A 6,499-nucleotide genomic window follows, 5' to 3' on the forward strand; every position below is an offset into this window, starting at 1 on the left:
AAATTTTAAAATGTGGGGAAGGAGAGTAACAAAATATAGATTTTTTTTTTAAGAATGTGTTTGAGCCTATATGACTATCAGCCTAAAACAAGCAGATATAGGAAGGGATTAACATACTTAAAAAATAGGGCAACCACAAATAAAAACATACAATACATTCACAAAAAGGAGAACACAAGCATAAAATAAAATCATCAAACCACAAAAAGAAAAAGGAATAAAGACAATACATACTATCAACTAGAAAACAAGGTTTAAAATGGCAATAAATACATATGTATCAATAATTATCTTAAATGTCAATGGACTGAATGCTCCACTCAAAAGAGAGAGTGGAAAACTGGATAAAAAACAAGAGCCACAAAAAAAAAACAAAAACAAGAGCCTACAATATACTGCCTACAAGAGACCCACCTTAGGGCACAAAACACACATAGATTGAAAGTAAGGGATGGAAAAAATATTTCATGCAAACGGAAATGACAAGAAAGCAGGAGCTGCAATGCTCATATCAGACAAAATAGACTTTAAAACAAAGACCATAAAGAAACATAAAGAAGGACACTATATGATGGTAAAAGGATCAATACAAGATGATTTTACACTCATCAGTGTATATGCACTTAATACAGGAGCACCCAAATACATAGACTACTAACAGACATAAAGGGAGAAATTGATGGGAATAAATTAATAACAGTAGGTGACTTTAATACCCAACTCACATCAATGGACAGATCTTCTAGACAGCAAATCAATAAGACAACAGAGAACCTAAATGATAATAATAGAACAGGTAGACTTAATTGATATTTTCAGGACATTACATCAAAAAAAACCAGGATGCACATTCTTTTCAAGTACACATGGAACATTCTCTAGGATTAACCACATACTAGGGCACAAAAGTAACCTTGACAAATTTAAGAGTATAGAAATTATTTCAAACATCTCCTCTTACCACAATGGCATGAGACTAAGGAATCAACCACAGGAAGAGAAATGAGAAAAATATGATTACATGGAGACTAAAAAACATGCTACTAAAAAACAAATGGAGGCTTCTCTGGTGGCGCAGTGGTTGAGAGTCTGCCTGCCGATGCAGGGGACACAGGTTCATGCCCTGGTCCGTGAAGATCCCACGTGCCGTGGAGCAGCTGGGCCCATGAGCCATGGCCGCTGAGCCTGTGTGTCCGGAGCCTGTGCTCCACAACGGGAGAGGCCACAGCAGTGGGGGGCCCATGTCCCGAAAAAAAAAAAAGGTCAATGAGGTTTCAAAAAGGAACTTAAATACCTTGAGACAAACGACAATGAAAGCACTGTGGGATGCAGCAAAAGCAGTTGTTAGAGAGAAGTTCATAGACATACAGTCATTCCTCAAAAAAAAAAACAAAAAATAAGAAAAATCTCAAATAAACAACCTAACACAACCTATTCTCAAATAACACAACCTATTCCTGGAAAATAAAAAACAAATCCTAAAGGCAACAGAAGGAAGGAAACAATAAAGATCAGGGAGGAAATAAATAAAATAGAGATTAGAAAACGAATAGAAAAAAATCAGTAAAACCAAGTGCTGGTTCTTTGAAAGGGAAAACAAAATTGAGAAACCTCTGGCCAGGCTCATCAAGAAGAAAAGAGAACCCAAATAAAATAAGAAATCTCAAGCAATACAGCAGAAATACAAAAAATCATGAGTACACTATGAACAATTATATGTCAACAAATTTGACAACCTAGAAGAAATGGACAACTTTCTAGAAACATACAGCCCACCAAAATTGAACCAAGAAATAGATGATTTGAACAGACCAATCAGTGGAAGTGAAATACAATCTGCAATTTAAACAAAACAAAAACAACTCCCTACAAACAGAAGTCCAGGATCAGATGGCTTCACTGGGGAATTCTAACCAACATACAAAGAAGAACTTATACCAATCCTTCTCAAACTCTTCCAAAAGACTGAAGAGGAGGGAACACTCCCAAAGACATTCTAAGAAGCCACCATCACACTAATACCAAAACCAGACAAAGATACCACCAAAAAAGAAAATTACAGGCTGAAAAGAAAATTCATCCCTGATGATATAGATGCAAAAATTCTCAACAAAATATTAGCAAACCAAATCCAACAACACTTAAAAAAGATCATACACCACGACCAAGTGGGATTCATCCCAAGTTCACAAAGATGGTTCAATATCTGAAAATCAATGTAATATAAGACTTTAACAAAAGAAAGTCAAAAACCACATGATCATCTCAATAGCTGCAGAAAAAGCATTTGACAAAATTCAACATCCATTCACAATAAAAACTCTTACCAAAGTTGGTATAGAGGGAACGTAACTCAACATAATAAAAACCATTTATAACAGCGGTCCCCAACCTTTTTGGCACCAGGGATCAGTTTCATGGAAGATAACTTTTCCACAGACCAGGGTGGGTGGAATGGGGTTGGGGGTGATGTGTCAGGTGGTAATGTGAGCAATGGGGAGTGACAGATGATGCTTCACTCACTCACCCGCCACTTACCTCCTGCTGTGCAGCCCAGTTCCTAACAGGCCATGGACTGGTACCAGTCCGGGGACCCCTGATTTATGACAAACCCACAGCCAACGTAATACTTAACAGTGAAAAGCTGAAAGCCTTCCCACTAAATCTGGAACAAGACAAGGATGCCCACTCTCACCACTTCTATTCAACATAGTATTGGAAGTCCTAGCCAAAGCAATCAGATCAGACAAAGAAATATAAGGTATCCAGATTGGAAGGGAAGAGGTAAAATTGTCACTATATGGAGATGACATGATACTATATACAGAAAACTCTAAGGACTCCACACACAAACTACTAGATCTAATAAGTGAGTCCAGCAAAGTAGTAGGATACAAGATTAACATTCAGAAATCAGTTGCATTTCTTTACAGTAGCAATGAAATATCAGAAAGGGAATATTAAGAAATACCTTTTAAAATCACACCAGGCAGACAAGATGGCAGAGGTGTAGGAGGACATGGAGTTCATATCTCCCCACAAACGCATCAAAGATACATCTTCAAATGGAACAATTTTCACAGAGCACCAGCTGAACACTAGCAGAGGACCTTGGACACCTAAAAGGACATGAAAGATCCCTCACATAACTGGGTAGGACAAAAGAAAGAAAAAGGTAAAAGGAAGAGGAGAGGAAGCTGGATGGGATTTGTGCCCCTGGGGGGTGGACCTGAAGGAGAGGAAAGTTTCCCACATCAGGGGAAGCCCCCTCACCAGCAGGGAGATCAGTTGGGCCAGAAGGGGAGCTTCAGAGTCTATCAGAGGAGAGCGCAGTAACCAGTCTGTGGCCGAAAGGACAGAGTGAGACCTACACAGATGGTCCATGCCACAGCCCTGTATACACCAGACTGAGACATGTGTCTGTCAATGTGGACAGGGGCTAGGTGCTGGAACGTGGGTTTGGAGAACAAACATGGGGAGAAGACTACTGTTGGCTGTAAGGAGACATCCTAAGGGAATGGGAGTGAGGAAATCTGCAAACAGGAATGCTTGTGGAAGAAATGAGGACCACCATAGAAGCAAAGTGCCATTGTTGACTGACATGCAAGGGGGAAGGACTGCCATTGTAGCTTCTCTCCCTATGCACTGGTCCCTGCCTTCCCAGGCACTAGGAAGGACCCCTACTGGGGCTGGCTCTCTCATGCCCACAGCCGCCAGCTACCCCACACGCCCCATCCCCATCAGGGCTCCAGCGAACCCAGCTGCTGCTGCCTCTGCGCCCTCTCCTCTCTAGGGTGGGCCCGTGTGCTCTGGGGCAACCTCAGAAGCAGACCCCTGTGGGTGGCCCACATGCAGAGGTGGGGTTGAAACCACAGCTGAGCCCCATGAGCTGTGCAACTAAGGAAGAAAAGCTGAAATCTCTCCTCACAGCTGGCAAACTTCTAATTGACAGCCCCATGACCAGCTTTGTAAACTCAGCACCTATAGAACATCTGACCCGACAACGAGTGCTCCTGAAGCCAAGACGGGTCTAGCTTTAGTAGCTGTAGCCTTTGTGGGCACATACATATGGGGGGTGGGTGAGGCCAGAGTCTGAGCTTTTGCCATAGCATCCACAGTGGGTTCATATCCATGTTTACTGCAGTCCTGGGACCTGACTTAAGTGGATCTATGCTGGAGGCCTTGTGAAAACAATGTCTGAGAGACACCAGGGCCAACTGCCGGCATACCCACAGTTAAGGTGGGCCCTAGGGCAATGGCAACAACAGTGTAATCTGAGAGCTCCCACAATGGGTGAAAGGTGACACAACAGAGCACACCCACAGGTGAACAGCTCCAGAGGAGGAAAACTCAGTGGCTTCCATCCCAGTGGGAGTGCTCCAATCCCACCTACCTCACAACACAGATCAGCAACACAGCTAAGAAACAAATCTGGTGGCCTTTACTCCAACAACTAGGCAGCAGACCCCACCTCTGACAGGGCAGTGACAACCACAGAGCAAAAGTGTGGCCCTGCTCAATACCCAGTGCAGGATCTGGTCACCACATCAGTCACACCTCCTATAGAAAGGATCATGGCCAGCATACACTGAGGAAAGAGGTGGCACACATCTATACTAAAAACAACCCTCACACCAAAAAATATCAATATTAAACCCACACGGGCTGTACAAGCATGTTTCCACATAAAATAGCCCTCCAAGACAGTCTGAGAGTCTGGCATCAAGTGGAAGAACGCCCAGAGCATTGAGCCTTGTAGGTTAGCAGGGCTTGAGCGCAGGAGCTCCACAAGGCTGGGAGAAACAGAGACTCCACGCTTGGAGGATGCACACAAGGTTTCACATACACTGGGACCCAGCACAAACTAGTAGCTTCATAGCAACTTGGCCTACACCTACCTAGGGACTCTGGAGGGTATCCTGAGGAGGCAAAGGTTGACAGTAGCTCATGTGAGGGGAAGGACACTGGAAACAGAAGCCCCAGGGAATATTGATGGGAGTGTGCTCTCCTGGATGTCCATGTTTCAGCAACAAGGCCTGGCCCCACCCAACAGCCTGAGGCTCCACTGCTGGAAAGCCTTAGGCCAAACAACCACCAAGATATGAACACAGCCTCACCCATCAGAAGACAGGTTGCCTAAAGTCATACTGAGCTCACAGCCACCTCAAAACACACCCCTTGACACGGCTCTGCCCATCAGAGGAAGAAGACCCAGCTCCACCCACCAGAGGACAGGCATCCGTCCCTCTCAACAGGAATCTTGCACAAGCCCCTGGAACAACCTCAACCAACAGGGGGCAGACACAAGAAGCACAAAAACTATGATCATGCAGCCTGTGGAAAGGAGACCACAAACACAGAAAGTCAGACAAAATGAGACACCATAGAAATATGCTACAAAGGAATAAGATAAAAACCCACAAGAACAACTAAATGAAGAGGACACAGGTAATCTACCTGAAAAAGAAATCAGAGTAATGATATTAAAGATGATCTAGGGCTTCCCTGGTGGCGCAGTGGTTGAGAGTCCGCCTGCCGATGCAGGGGACACGGATTCGTGCCCCGGTCTGGGAGGATCCCACATGCTGTGGAGTGACTGGGCCCATGAGCCATGGCCACTGAGCCTGTGCGTGCAGAGCCTGTGCTCCGCAATGGGAGAGGCCACATGGGAGAGGCCACAACAGTGAGAGGCCCACGTACCGCAAAAAAAAAAAAAAAAAAAAAGATGATCCAAAATCTCAGAAAAAGAATGGAGGCACATATCGAGACAATAAAAGAAATGTTTAACAAGGAGCTGGAGCTAGAAGAGTTAAAAAACAAACATAGATGAACAATACAATAACTTCAATGAAAAATACACTAGAAGGAAATAATAGCAGAATAACTGAGGCAGAAGAACAAATAAGTGAGCTGGAAGACAAAGTGGTGGAAATCACTGCCACAGAATAGGATAAAGAAAAAAAGAATGAAAAGAAATGACAGTCTCAGAGACCTCTGGGACAATATTAAACACATTAACATTTGCATTATAGGGGTCCCAGCAGGAGAAGAGAAAGAGAAAGGGCCTAAGAAAATATCTGAAGATATTATAGCTGAAAACTTCCCTAACATGAGAAAGGAAGCAGTCACTCCAGTCATCCCATACAGGATGAAGCCAAGGAGGAACACACCAAGACAAATATTAATCAAACTGACAAAAACTAAAGACAAAAATTATTAAAAGCAGCAAGGGAAAAGCAACAACGAATATACAAGGGAATCCCCATAAGGTTAACAGTTGATCTTTCAGCAGAAACTCTGCAAGCCAGAAGGGAGTGGCATGATATAGTTAAAGTGATGAAAGGGAAGAACCTACAACCAAAAATATTCTACCCAGCAAGGCTCTCATTCAGATTCAACAGAGAAATAAAATCTTTGCAGACAAGCAAAAGCTAAGAGAATTCAGCACCACCAAACCAGCTTTACAACAAATGCTAAAGGATTTGCCCTAGGAGGGAAA

The sequence above is a fragment of the Lipotes vexillifer genome, unplaced genomic scaffold (assembly GCF_000442215.2).
Source record: "Lipotes vexillifer unplaced genomic scaffold, Lipotes_vexillifer_v1.1 scaffold538, whole genome shotgun sequence".
In the NCBI taxonomy this organism is placed as follows: Eukaryota; Metazoa; Chordata; class Mammalia; order Artiodactyla; family Lipotidae; genus Lipotes; species Lipotes vexillifer.